The following is a 16,353-nucleotide window of genomic DNA, read 5'->3' as shown; positions in this document are numbered from 1 at the left end:
CATCATGCTCCCCTAAGAACAAAAAGAATAAAAACCAAAACTGCCCCATGGCTTACAAAAAATACACTTGTTACAATGCGGCAAAGAGACAAACTCTGGACCCATTACCATAAAAATAACCCCCCCCCCTCATCTACACGAATACAAAACACTTTGAAATAAAGTAAAGAAACTCATCACCACTGACAGACAAAACTACTTCTCCTTACTCCAAAACAACAATAAAACAAACCCTCAAAAATTCTGGAAAAGTATCTCCACTCTCCTTAATCCCAGTAACCAGACACCCCCACTCCCAATCCAAATGCTCTCGACATAGACCTGGCTACTCAATTTAACTCCTTCTTCATTGCTTCTATTTCCAAACTAACCTCATCTTTCTCCGACATCTCCACTCCCTCTAAACCACCCCCACTCTCATCTTCTTACCTTCCACCCTCAAACACTAGTTCACTACCTATCCCATCTTCCAATTCTACAACCTTCACCACCCACTCCACTCTTCCTCCCTCCTCATCTCTCCCACTTCCAAATATCCCCCCACTCTCCACACTTCTCACTAAAACCCATACCCACTTCTACCATAAAAAAACTCCTTCTAAAACTGAAGTCTGGTTCAAATGCTCCTGATAATATTCCTTCACAATTCCTCAGCATAGCTGCTGAAACCATTGCCTACCCTATTAGTATTTTAATCAACCGCTCTATCCAAGAAAGCACAGTTCCCCATATCTGGAAAAAGGCCTTTATCATACCTTTACATAAAGGAGGTAACAATAACAATGTCTCCAACTTTCGTCCCATCACTATCCTGTCTCCCATCTTCAGACTCCTTGAAAGGTGTATCCAACTACAACTCCTACCATACCTCATTGATAACAACCTACTAACTCCCACACAACATGGCTTCAGACCAGGCCACAGCACTATGACAGCCCTCCTCTCCTTCCTGGAAACAGTAAATAAAGCCCAAGACTCTGGTCATATTGTTTCTACCCTTCTACTGGATCTTTCTAAGGCCTTTGATACCATCTCCCATAACCTTCTTCTAGCTAAACTCTCTAAGCTTAACCTATCTCTTTCCTCTCTGAACTGGTTCTCCATTTACTTATCCAACAGACAACAAGCAGTAAAATGGAAAAAGGCCACCTCCTCATTCCTTAATACCCCAACTGGTGTTCCACAAGGTTCAATATTAGGCCCCCTCATCTTCAACATCTTTATTAATGACATTCGCAACTCCATCCCATTCTCAAACATCATTCAATATGCAGACGACTCAACTATTATTTGCTCTGCCACTTCAGCCCCTTTACTTCTAAAGCTAACTCAAGACGCTTTTTCAACCACTGAACAATGGATGAAAAATAATCACTTAGCACTCAATGCTTTTAAAGCCAAATTAATGGTATTCACTCCCTCAAAAGCCACCCCTCTCAACACAAACACCTTCTGTATTTCTAGTCAAAGCAACACAACTCTTGAACTGGTATCAGAGACCAAGCTACTTGGTGTCCAAATTGACAATCAGCTCAAATTTAATTCCCACATACAAATAAACATAAAAAAAAAAACCATCAAAAATTAGGTATGCTCTACCGTCAATACCATTATCTTACACCCTCCACTAAACTCACCCTCTCTACATCCTTTCTCATCCCCTCCCTTCTCTATGGATCTCCACTCCTAACTAATCTACAATCATCTCTGAAAAATCAACTCTCATGTTGTTATAACAAAATCGCCAAGTTCGCCACTAGCCAGAGGTCCTCTACTCACCATTGTTCCTCTCTCCACAAACTAAATTGGCTAGAACTACCCAACCACCTTATCTATACCCAACTCACTCTAGTCCACAAGTTTATTTTCAACCCCTCAATTTGTCCCTCCCTCTCCTCTGCCTTTAAAATGTATCTACCCAACAGAGTACTAAGGTCTAACAACCAAAATCTTCTTGAAATACACAAACCAGCTCATCCACCAGGCAAATACCTTCTATCCTTTAGTCTGGCATGACTCTGGAACTCCCTACCATCACCCATTCATGTTACTCCTGCTAACTCTACCTTCAAAAAAACTCTTCATTCATACCTAGCCTCCCAGTGGGAATGCTCTAGCTGCCACCCTACATAACTTGCACTGCTAACCTTCTTTCTCTCATAACTATATAGTTTACACTTTAAACTTCCATTCTCCCCCTTTTTGTCAATAAATAAATACAACAACTTTGTTGATCTATCCCCATCAACCTGTTTGCTAATGTAGCCCATCACTAGTACGAAGCACACCCAATCCCACAGGAAACCCCTTAGTTAGACTGAACACTGTTCATACTTCAGTATTTGGGTCCCCTGTACATAGTTTGCACTAATCTTATCTTCTGTTTTTTGGACTTCAAACCACCACAGGACTGCCCAAAACATCTCCTTGGGACCTTGTCATATGATTTCTTCAAATGTAAGAACAGTCACTTGGACTCTTCTCATCTCTAGATTCCTCTCAACTATCTGTCTCACTGCAAACATTGGGTAAGTTGTGATACATCCTGATCTGAATCCCAACTGCTCATCTCCCATCCTACTTCTACCTACTCTGCGTATTCATTTATCAGTCATATGAAAGTTGTTGCAGTGCGTCCATGAACATCAACATACTAACCATACATGGTTTTGGCAGGAATCAATCCATGCATAAACAACTACTCTAGATTCACAATGATGACACTGTTTATCGCAGAAATTGTCTCTGTTAAATGAAATATTTTGTCTATAATTAGTATAACCAAAACTTTCATTGTCATTTTTGCTTTAGAAACTGTATGTTTAAATGCAATGTTTCTACTAGTACTTTTGTACAAACTGTAACAAGAGCTTTGATTGTAATTTTGTTTGTAATTATTGTTTTGTTTGTAATTATTGTTTTGTTTTTGGAGCTTTTCTCCCCAGGACCTCATTGAAAATGGGTTCTTCTAGGCCCAATGGACTATCCTGGTAAACCAACTGCAAATAAATAATAAATAAATAAATAAATAAAGTAGCTGTTTAGCCAGAAAGCTTATGTAGACCTAAGAGGCTGCTTGGAATCCAAGAAACAAATGCAAGTTGTGCAGTTAATATTTGTGCTGTGGGACTCTTTTTCTCAGTAGTAAATAATTGATGTGTCTTGGATGTGTCCTATTTATATCGCTGAATTCACACATCACCAAAACACAAAAGACGGAGACCAAACCACTGAAAAAACCACACCACAGAAAGGACACTAAGCCGAAATGTACAACACGGAAATAGCAACTGAACCAAAACACAAAGGCAATACATTCTCTAACCTTATTGCCAGGGGGCAAGCCTCCCTGCACCCCCCACACCCCCTGCACATAATATATACCAATTCCGAAATCGCACTGCAGTGAGGAAATAGGTATATTTCCCAATCTTCACTGCACCACAATCTGCAATTAGAATATTGGAGCGCTGTCCAATTGATTTGACACATTACAAATATATTTCCTCAACACAAACAAAGCATTATCTCTCCAACATTAAAATCCATTGTAAACAGTATCAGCTATGCCGTCATGCACCCCTTATGCTGTGCAAGCAGTACGGTGTACCAGAGGATTCAAAAACACTGCAAACCGCAATCTTCAGGTAACATTCTTCGATAAAATGAACTTCAGCAAACTGAAACTTTGAACAAATTAACTTTCGGTGGTTTGGTCTTGGTCTTTTGTGTTTCAGTGATGTGTGAATTCAGCAATGTAAATGGGACCTGTCTTGAATATATTTCATGGTACTGAGTTAGCTCTCTGTAACATAAATCATTGTAATGAGCATTCATCTCTAGATCAAACTGCATTCATGAGTAAAGAACTTTAATTTTGGCTTATAGTTAAGTACTAGGCCAGCTGCCATGTGGGCCATTTTAAGCCAGTGATATTAAAACTCTGTACTGTGAGGTAAACACCTTAACTATTTTGCCAACCCTCAACTCTTTATACCAACCCCAAATCCCAAATCCCTCATGTCCACTCAGTTTTTAATACTCCTATATGACATTTGGCTTCTCCTGTGAGCAATTACAATTCATATATATGTCTCTGTCTTCATATATATATATATATATATATATATAGAGAGAGAGAGCATGTGAGAGTAAAAGAATGTGTGTGTGTGTGTGTGTGTGTGTGTGTGTGTGTGTGTGTGTGTGTGTGTGTGTGTGTGTGTGTGTGTGTGTGTGTATATGCACGAGTGTTTGTTATGTTTAGGGCAGCAAACACAACAGTTTCTTCAGTAAAACAATATTTTATTACAAGAGTTACAAAGATGTTTGCCAGCTGGACATGAACTGTAGCAAGAGGCAGAACTTAAAACATTTTTTCTTACGATTTTGCTCATCCAGCCTGCCTACCATCAGACCCTTTCTCTATCTGTTATTACATTCATTCTTTCAGTGAGTGACAGCTAACTAAGAGGGGGTAATCATTAAGGCAGTCACTTGGGATAAAATCAAAGCTTTTTCTTTGCCTTAACCATGCACACTCAGTCAGATGCCAGAGATAGATGTGCAATGGACTGTTCACAGATGGCATCTCCATACCTCTGCAAGGGGCATTTCCACCAAACATCACTCCCTGTTGCCCCTCCCCCCCACACAAAGCCAGCAGTAGTCTCAGCAGTTTCAACAGGGTGATTACACCACCCTATGATGCTCTGAATGCATGCACTCTACACTGTCCTCCCAGCAGACAAATGCAGGCCACATCCTAGTCACACCTCCACTCCCCTACTTGCCTTTCTCCTCATAGGGTCATAGATGTATACTAGGTTCATGACCACTGGGGTCTTTAGAACTCTCCTAATTGTATCCCGCTAGCTTATGTGCTTTGGGAATTATCTTAAGGGGTATATGTAAGCTAGGGCAAGAGTTACATACAGCCTCTGTCCATTACAGAATAAGTGCTAGACCCGGGGTGTGTTTACAATTTCCCATCTACTGGTCCAAGTTTCCCTTGAACAGAGATAAGAATAGCTCTGCTTCACAGGGATAAGAAGCCTGTTTCAGAATAGGGGAATTCTCTGAGAAATACCTTGTCAGTCCAATGTGTCCTATTTATGTTGCTAGCAGGGTTTAAATCCCTAGATTGAGTAATTCTGATTATATTTATTTTGCAGATATGCAAAAGATACATCAGAGTTGGATTCTAGGATGCCTTGTATGCCAGGCATAGAACACTTCAAAACAGTCTGTAAGAAACAAAGTATAGAGTTATGGCTTTGAAGCAATCTCTATAGGATATGCTGTTTATGCCCTGTATTCTTTTTGAGAGGAACCTCTATGGCCATTGCAGTTATTGCCTGTGTCTAATTAAGTACATACAGAAAGGGGCATTGTACTCAATGACAGACCTTACAAGGGCCAAGTTCAGTGCAACAATGACTTTCTCAGACCTAGATGCTATGCCTTAGATTATAAGCTGAGAAAAACATAATGATTTCCTTACTATTGTAAACACATGTTCATTGAAAGTCCGATTACTGTCTACATGTATACCCAAATCCCTGACTAGTGGTTCTACTCTTAGGGTTGAGTTCCGATTATGTAATTTCCTAGGGCAGTTGATTTCCCAAAGGATACTATTGTGCATTTCTTGGCATTGAGTTTTAAGCCATGGCTTTGGCACCAGTCATTTGTCTGAGTTAGTCCTTCCTGGATAATATGTGTCTTCAGTGGATTTTATGACTGTTCTTAGTTTGCAGCTGTCTGCAAACATAGGCAGAGGTTCCTCCTGTGTTAAAGCTGCTAAAGAAATACCTGTCACCTAGACTGTAGTAAGGGCTCTACAACTCTGTTGCCATGAAGCCAGGCAGAACTTAAAACATTTGACAATATAATTCAATATCTATTATGTAATTCAACTTCTGGACATACACATACCCCTGTGGCATTTTGTTTACTAATGGAAACGCTGCGTCTTATCTCAAAGATAGCTTGTACTTAACATCAGTCTTTAGCAAAAAGAGATTGCTACTAAATTCAACAATCTCTCGGTCTGGCTCTTTCCCTGTTTAAAGATACACACTGATGATTATACATGGCCAGACACAACATAATTGTTGCAAGTCTTTTTCTGTTACTAAGGTGTACTAAGATGGAAGTCTCTTGTGCCAGTTCTTCTCCTTGCAAATACATCAAATTGTAAAGTGGAACAATTAAACTCAGGTCTGTGTCACCAGGCCTTATCCTGGTTAGTAGTAACGGAAAGTACTCGAAGGGAGAATTCACGAGCAGCGTCACGCACCGCACCTCCGGCTGGTAAGCGATATCACTGACAAACATAAAATATACCGTTCCTATTGTCAAACATCCTGCAGGCATGTGGTGTTACTTTAAAGTCCTTCAGTAATTTGAGTCTCAAGTCTGGTATTCTGGTAGAATGGGCATTATGGTAAGTCTGCTATTCTGGTAGAATGGGCATTATGGTAAGTCTGCTATTCTGGTAGAATGGGCATTATGGTAAGTCTGCTATTCTGGTAGAATGGGCATTATGGTAAGTCTGCTATTCTGGTAGAATGGGCATTATGGTAAGTCTGCTATTCTGGTAGAATGGGCATTATGGTAAGTCTGCTATTCTGGCAGAATGGACATTATGGTAAGTCTGCTATTCTGGTAGAATGGGCATTATGGTAAGTCTGCTATTCTGGTAGAATGGGCATTATGGTAAGTCTGCTATTCTGGTAGAATGGGCATTATGGTAAGTCTGCTATTCTGGTAGAATGGGCATTATGGTAAGTCTGCTATTCTGGTAGAATGGGCATTATGGTAAGTCTGCTATTCTGGTAGAATGGAATCTTTTGGGTTTCTAATACCATGACAGGAATGGACCCCATTCCTAAGTCAAAGTACCATTAAAGTTCATGAAATTAGCATTGCTTCAATCTTTGATGTCAGCCAAAAGTGCTCTTCGCAGCACCCGCAATGTGCCCAATAATGACTCCTTCTGCAATTCGTATGGAGTTACATGTACTGGTAGCATACCTAAATACAATTGTAAATTCCTTTTTATAAGACCCGCTGCTCCTACGACTATTGGAACTGTCTGGATATCTTTCTTCCACATTGCTCTCATTTCTGCCTGCAGATCCTGATATTTATATCTTTGTGTCTCTCTGTACGCATGACATTGTAGTCACTGGGTGTAGCGTTTTCAATGATCAATGCTACTTTTACCTTGTTTTCATGGACCACTATATCTGGTTTTCTCACATCTATCTTTTGAACTGTTGGTAATGGGTAATCCCATGTGATAGAGACTTCAGCATTTTCTATGATGCTTTATGGCTCATATTTCCAGTGTTTTCAGCCACTTCAGTATCATAAAGTTTGCACAATCCCCAGTGCAACAGTCCTGCCACATTATTATGCCTTTCAGCATACAGTCCTTCTGCCATTAGTATGTCACAACCAGAAACAAGGTGTGCGACTATTTCCAATTTTGTTTCACAAAACCTATATTTGCATGTTTCTTCCATATGTTCAATGGACTTCGTAAACCAATGTGTACTGACAACTATCTTGTGCCACCAATATTAACCTTTCATCTTTTGGTTTGAATTCACCTTTCCTTAACCATTCCTGCGTTCGATCCTGATCAACATGAGGTTCTTCCAGAAGTTTTCTATACTTGCAACTATATTTATGCATTTTCCACAATTCTTGCCTTCTCAACTGATCTTTCACTTTATATTCTTTCTTTTATTTTTTGGCACATTCAGTTGCTGCCTAGTTTTTATCTACTTCTGGTTTGAGTTCCATTCCTGCTTGATGCCAATATGCTTCTGCTAGACTAAGCAGGGAAGTCATCTTAGATTTTTTCTCCTCTTACTTCAAAACTTTCACTACATTTGGGTCTTGTGAGGTCAGCAGATATGTATGGAGTCCCATGACTGCAGATCTATACATGCAATCAATTTCAAGGAGGCCCATCCCTCCTTCAGAATAGGGAATATGCACTGATTTTTATAAATCATTTGGTGAGCATGAAGCATCCTTCTTGTTTTCCTGTCTAATCTATCCAACATGTTTTGAGGCCAGTCAATCACTCAAAAACAGTAAGTTTGGACAGGAAGAGCAAACTGGTTTATAGCTTGAATTTTGTTCCTAGATGTCAACATTGTTTACAGGATTAATTTAAGTCTTCTAAAATATTCCTTACTAAGTTTTATTCACATTTGTTCATGTTTTATTAATGATTCTTCGTCAATTCCCAAATATTTACACACTCCCTCCTGCTCAAATTCTTTTATATCACATTCTTGTCATAAACTGATGTTCTCTTGGTGCTGCAGTTTTCCTGCTTTAAAGGTTGCTTTTAAACATTTATCAAGACTAAATGACATTCTTATATCATCTGAAAAAGTTTTGACTACTTGTAGTTGTACTTTCTGTTCCTAGTAAGTCTAGTGTCTTGTAGAATGGAAATAATGTAACTCTGGTGTTCTGGTAGAATGGACATTATGGTAATTCTAGTGTTCTGGTAGAATGGACATTATGGTATCTCTGGTGTTCTGGTAGAATGGACATTATGGTAACTCTGGTGTTCTGGTAGAATGGACATTATGGTAACTCTGGTGTTCTGGTAGAATGAGCATTATGGTAAGAGCTAACAAGAGTCTCAGGCACAAGAAGAGTGATGCTTTTAAGTTTTCCAAGTAAAATAGTTCAGTGTGTGTGTGTGTGTGTCTGTGTGTGTGTGTGTGTGTGTGTGTGTGTGTGTGTGTGTGTGTGTGTGTGTGTGTGTGTGTGTGTGTGTGTGTGTGTGTGTGTGTGTGTGTGTGTGTGTGTGTGTGTGTGTGTGTGTGTGTGTGTGTGTGTGTGTGTGTGTGTGTGTGACTGTATGTCTGTGTGTTTGTGCGTGTATATACATACATATATATATATATATATATATATATATATATATATATATATATATATGGGTCTACTTCTATTCGCTGACAGACCATTTCACTGAAACCCATTTGGTCGACAGCTCATTTCATCGACAAAAGTATACAAGGCAAAAACCTGGGATTTGCCCCCCTCCCCACTGTTGTGCGACTGTGGAGTTGTTATATATAGTTGGGGGGGGGCACAGCCCCCCACATTGGGGGGGTGTGGGGGGTGCAGCCCCCCACCTAGAATGTTTGTCGATGAAATGAGCTGTCAACCAAATGGGTTTCAGTGAAATGGTCTGTCAGCGAATAGAAGTAGACCCATATATATATATATATATATATATATATATATATATATATATATATATATCTTCAAAATATTGCATTTCCAGAAGATCAAATTTCAAAAAATTGAGACCAAAATGACAAAAAAAAAACAAATTATGGGATCATTGTCTAGAATATCAAACTGTAATTAAAAACTGATCTGAAAAGTGATTTAATGGTGCTCTGTTACTTTAAAGTTTTGTTGACATTGAATGGTATTATTGTCTTTGGAGAAGTTTGGGTACATGTAAGTGTAAACAGAAAAATAAGTTGTTTGATTTCAGCTGTATATGTTAATTTAGAACTGAACTTTACATTCAAAGTATTCTGTTTTTATAAATAGAAACGCAATGCTTAGTATAGTGGTGTAGGTGTTATTGTATGTGTAGGTAATGGTTACTAGTTAAAAAAGTTATTGGTTATAATAATGGGTGGATGTTGTTGAAGTGGGAAGGTATAGTCTGTACTGTGTTATATGACATAGGGCGGAAAATGTGAAGAGACATTTGTTTATCGATCATTAGACTGTTTTCTTTCTTCAAAGGAGTGCGATCTCAGAGTTGGTATATTTAATTTGCAGGGGTGTGGGCGGTGGAGTGAAGGAAGATAGATATGGTACATTTTGGTTGTATTCATGTGGTGTGTATGTGTACATGTAGGTATATATCAGTCATTTGTGGTTTAGATCAAATTAATTTTAGATCAAATAAACCATAACTATGTGTGCATACATATATATCATATATATATATATATATATATATATATATATATATATATTTTTTTTTTACATATATATATATATATATATATATATATATATATAAAGAAGACCTACACAAAATTCAAATGAGCTCAAATGAGAGGGCTGCCACATTCACCTCAAATTTTTATTGTCACTTAAAAGCTGAAGAGAAGCATCTATACCGATCGTCCCTAAATATAATGGTAAATTTATGGGTAAACCTTTCTGATGGCATAACAAAAGGAGACAAATAATAAAAAGCTGTAAGAAATCCCCAAGCTGTACCACAGGACCACAGAGAAACATATCAGCACAGATCTTAAGAGCACTATTTGAAAATATAAAGCAGAGTATAAACGTCAAGTTGCTACAGATACAAAAGAGAAATGCAAATCTTTCATCACTAAGGTCAATAAAGTAAGGAATAATGTTCAGCAACGCAATGAGTTCATCAATAATAAGGTCACACATTCTATTTCCAAAGATATAGCCAATATATCAGTTTATTTATGCATTTATTTATTTTTTAACAAGATTATCCATCTAAGTAAAACTTAACCCTTTTTTAGAAATGGCCCAAGGAGAAAACCTCTAACTATAATACATGTATAAAAGGTACAAAATGCTGATAAAAAGAAAAAAAAACAGGCGAATTTAGTGGTAGCTTTACCCTACCTACCCAAGCTGTTGTACTACCTATCCCTGCAAATTTAGTTTCTCTTGAAATGTCTTTGGGACAAGTCTTAAACTCCCAGTCAAAACCTGAAAATAATATGCCTATGGTACCAGATAGCATACTAGGCTGCATTCTCATTAATACTAAGTAGGCATTAGCTGAACCTGTATTTAAACTGTTACACCTTAGCCTCTCCATAGGTTTGTACCTAAACAGCCAGTATGACTCCTCTGTAACAAGGATGTCCGTTCTACAGTCCCAGGCAACTCCGAGTCCTTCAGCTTTACTAACCTTATATGTAAAACCAGGTTTGACCACAAATGCAACACTGATTTTAAAAGCCAGTATTGCACTAAAGAGCAATCAGGATTATGGACGCCAATTGCACCCCCTACCACTTTGTGCCTGAGGCAGTTTCCCATTTCACCCTGCCTTAGCTATGCTACTGGTAGCAAATAACTGTTCAAAAGGCTAAGGCTCACTCTGGGCTGCCCACTTTCTTAAATGACTAGGTATATACATCTACAGTCAACATTTTCAAAATGTTGCTTACTTTATTTATGTAAGATTCCAGCTATATTTTGAAAATGTATTTTAAATTAACCATTTGTGATTTTACTATTCTGTCCTTATAAAATGCCCTGTAATGAAAATTAGGGACTGTGTTTTAAGTGAAGTTCTAGTTCTTCCTAAAATCAAGTGTTTCAGTTTCTGGAAGTTATGTGCATCAGAATCTTCCAAATCTATGTAAATTTTCTGGGCCTCTCCTGTTAGGTGAATTGAAAGAATTCTGGTTCATTCTTTAGTCTTCAAATACTGCATACCATTCAAAAGCAAACAGGTAAGTCCTTACATAATCTTCTGGTATCAGCCTGGACAGAGTTGTACTTAGACTTATGAATTCCCTCTGTAGGGGTGGTTGGTTTATGAGGGAGTAAAGCTTTTGCTGGAGCAGAAGTTGATCTGTGGCAACATGTCTCCCATGAACACTTATGCATTGCTCAGCTTACTCCTTGAGATAGATCAAGTGTTTATTCTTTCTTAAAGACTAACCAGGTCTTCCCATTCCAGTTCAGGGGCTGCACTTCTCTCCTGAAATGTTGTGCTAGATCTTATCAAGGCATCTTAATTCTCCTAGGGGGCTCTGTGAAGAGACCGGTTTGTGCGCATACTGGCTGCAAATAATAAACTCTGGTAGAAAAACAGAGAACATGTTTGATGCCTTAACAGCAGGTACCATTTTTCCCTCATACATATTATACTTTTATATTTATTTTTATATATATATATATATATATATATATATATATATATATATATATATATATATATATATATATATACATTTTTTATACCAGGAAAATGGGCTGGTCCCCAGACCATTTTTCACTCACAAGGCTACCAGAACTAAGTGCCTCCCCACACAGTGTATCAAGTAATACAACAAAGGAGAGAAAAGAGAGAGTGCACCAATGAACTTCCTGAGCAAGGGCTCAGATAAACTACTGTTCATAAGAAAATGTTGGCTCATTCATAATTGCTTCAATAGCTTAGGGGAGAACAGCTACATGTGTTGTTTGGTGAGTCTGTGTTTAATTCCAATTTGTCAGATGTGCTTCTTCAGCAACCTGCTTTTAAACATTGACCTGGGGCTTTGCTTTCTAAGGCTTCTAAATAATATAGCAGGTCATTTGAGCTCTGGTCAGGGAGTATATTGGTGTAAAGTCGGTCCTTTCCTCTTTTTGTCGGATTGCTTAAAGTGTCAGGTGAAAAAAGGCACTTCTGCAATTCTACCCTTAGTTTTGTGGGAGTAAAAAGATCTGGGAACCAGCCTATGTACATACTAAAGAAATATTCAAAAAGCTAAAATCTAAATAAATAAATAAATAAATAAAAGCAAACATAAAGTTGCAGTTACACTATTCTTTTCTGGTTTATTTCTCTGTGTATGCATGTATATATGTATGTATGCATGTATATATGTATGTATGTATGTATGTATGTATGTATGTATGTATGTATGTATGCCTAAGTATATATTCTGGAGGGCATTATTTTACATGTTTTATTTATATGGTTTAATGTTTCTAATCCATACATTTTGTTTGGCTGAGGGTTTTGGTGTACTTTCAAATTTAGTATGAGTTTATATTTTATTGATTCACTATACTGAATACTCAATGGAGAGAGTATTGACAATTCAATATAGATCCTATAAGGGTCACAATGGTGCAGTGGTTAGCATTGTCACTTCACAGCAAGAGGTTCTCCAGTTCAATTCTTGGCTGGAGCACCTTCTGTGTGGAGTCTACATGTCTTCCCTGTGGCCAAGTGATGTTTAAAGACAGGTAGGTGCGTGAGCAAACAGGTATGCCTTCTTTGAAAGTTGGGTGTCAGACTGGCACCTCAGCACCATAAAAATCCAGTAATTCCAGTCACTAATGAAGTGATATACAATAGCAGCAGCAGGTCTGATGAAGTCTTTGAATCAGTTTGAGGTTTTGCTGCTATCTTGTTGAAATATTGCTGCTAATGGTTTTTCTGTGCTGTGTGTGTGTTGGACTCAAGCGGACCTGGGCACTTTTTCAAATTACTGGTTGGTTTCGAGTGCCTACACCTTGTTTTTGGTTCTTGACCATAAAAATCCACTACCAGTCATTAGCAATCTGGAGTTCTGCTGTGGCAACCCCTAACCAGGAAAAGCCAAAAACATTTCCATCTATCTAATTATCTCATGAAATAGTGAATGATGGCATGAGTGAAGCAAAAAAGGTTGAACTTTTTAGACTGAAACAAAAAATAAGTGAAAAAAAAAGATTAACACACACACACACACACACACACACTCTCTGTTAGTTATATATAAGGTGTTTACCTCACAGATATAAGGCACACACACACACAGCAGATAGCCTAATACTTACATATGAACCTAGGAACATATGAATTTCAAAATCACACAACAGTGAGGAATGGGCAAATTCCCAGCCCCTGCTGTACCACAATCTCACATGCAAAACAGCCCAGCAGCCAGGAAAACAGAAACAAAAGTTCAGTCTTTTGAGCATTTGTTCAAACTGATGCCAACAGAGTTTATAGTCATTTAGAAAAAAACTCAATTATGGCAATAGAACAAAAGGGTAATAAAAGAAAGTCATATGGAACACTGGATCATTTGTTATTAAATAAAGTCATAGTTCAGAACTGCAAAAAGGGAAAGAATCTAAGTATGGCATGGATGTCCTACAAAAAAGCATTTGACAGTATACCACATTTATGGATAAAAGAGTGCTTAAAAATAAGATACACCCTACATTAATAAACTAGATGACAGAGACCATGAAACAGTGGCAAACCACTTTACAGTTAAGCCATGATAAAGGACAAATTATTATTCCAGGGATAAAAATTCAAAGGAGGGTATTCCATGGTGACTCTGTCACCACTGCTCTTTTGCCTTGCCCTTAACGCATTAAGCTGTCTGCTTAACAAATTAGGTTATGGCTGTAATTTGGCTCCCAGAAAGCAACAAAATGTAAATACTTCTCATCTTCTCTTTGTAGATAATTTAAAACTGTACACCTCATCAGATGAGGAACTAAAAACAAAACTGCAAGCAGTCAAAACTTTTTCAGATGATATAAGAATGTCGTTTGGCCTTGAAAAATGTGCAAAAGCAACCTTTAAAGCAGGAAAGCTGCAGCACCAAGAAAACATTGGTTTAGGACACAAATGTGATATAAAAGAACTTGAGCAAGATGGAGTGTATAAATATTTGGGAATTGATGAAGCATCAACAATAAAACATGAGCAAATGCAAATAATACTTAGTAAACAATATTTTAGAAGACTTAAATTAATCGTGAAAATAGCATTGACATCTAGGAACAAAGTTCAAGCTATAAACAGATTTGGTCTTTCTGTCCTAACTTACAGTTTTGAAGTGATTGACTGGCCCCAAAAGGTGTTGGATATAGTGGACAGGAAAACGAGAAAGATGCTTCATGCTCATCAAATGAGTTATAAAAATTAGTGCATACCAAGATTATACATTCCCCATTCCGAATGAGGTATGGGCCTCCTTTAAACTGATTACATGTATAGATCTGGAATTGTAGAACTGCATATATATCTGCTGACCTCACAAGACCCAAACATAGTGAAAGTTTTAAAACATAATGAGAATAACTTTAAGATGACTTCCCTGCTTAGTCTAGCAGGAGCATATCTCATTTCACTGAATCATAAATGGTCCAACACAAATGATTGAAAACTCATTTGAATGAAAACATATTTAGCTGAATCACAATTGATAGAAAACTGTAGTAGTTTACATACAGCATGTGATGTCATTTCTGCTCACAGAAGGGAAGTGAGTATTCAACAGTGTGTGTGGATTGGTAAGGCCACCATAATGTTGTAACCCCAGATGTGTAGAGGTTTGTGTTCATACTCCAGCACTGATTCACCATCTGCATTTTTCTTCCTCCATGGATGAGTGAATATAAAGTTAGTATATATAAGCAAGAGGAATGTGAGGGCAAACCCCTCACACGGGATGCAGTGCTTTGCTCCCTACAAAAAATATAGTATATTTGTTGTGTAGAATATTTTCAATAAATTGTGATGAATTGGGATTCAACCAAATATTTTCTATGAGCTGAGTTTTCAGTGAATTGTAACACTGTGTTCTTATTCAGTGAAATGAGCCTTCAATAAAATGCTATAGATCCATATATATATATATATATATATATATATATATATATATATATATATATAGAGAGAGAGGCAGAGATAAAGATGGAGATTTTTTCTAAAATATGTGTCTTTGGTAGAGAATTGACCATGGAAAAATATTTATTTTTGTACTACTGCCACAACAGAGTCACAACAGAGTCACTGTAAATGAATGTTAGTTGAGTCAATAGTTTACATTCTTTCACACCATATTTCCTTGCTTCAGAATCAGTTTCATTGTTTAGTTTCTACCATACATAGAGAAAATGTTCATATATTTAGTCTTAAAATAAAGAAACTGCATCTACAGTGACTAACAGTGTTTCTGTACCTGTAAATGTATAATTTTTAAGCAAGTCCAAGAATTCCCAAGAATTGTTTAAAAAAAGGGGGAGCCTTGACCACTAAAGGGTTCAATAAGTGGTCCAAGTAGATGTGGTGTCTTTATACGCTTCTATTGATCAAATTTTGGGAATAGAAGCTGTAAAAAGTTTTTTAAAGGAACATACTATGTTTGATGATGTAATGGTTCAGTCCATCAGTTTATTACTTGAGTTGTTCTAAAAAACAACTTTTTTCTGTTTGATGGGAAAGTATATCGTCAGACTTGTGGAGTGGCCATGGGGTGCAAAAGTAGCACCTTTTTTCGCTAATTTAGTATTAAGTTGGTGGGAATTGTCCTTTCTAACCAAGTTGGTGAGATTTAAACGTCTCCTTTTATAGGAGGTTTATTGACGATTTGGTTTTCATCTGGAATGGGTCTACTGATGAGTTGAATTCATTTGTGGATGATATGAATAGACGTGCTGGGACTCAAGTTTATATTAAGTGGAGTTGGCACAAATGTGCACTTCTTAGACCTGGATATAACTATGACTATTGAAGAGAGGCGATTTATCAGCACAGTGTTTAGAAAAGACACTTATGCCAAC

Source organism: Protopterus annectens, chromosome 3.part1, assembly GCF_019279795.1.
Source record: "Protopterus annectens isolate FY-2018-M chromosome 3.part1, PAN1.0, whole genome shotgun sequence".
NCBI lineage: Eukaryota > Metazoa > Chordata > Ceratodontiformes > Protopteridae > Protopterus > Protopterus annectens.
This window is presented reverse-complemented; position numbering follows the sequence as displayed.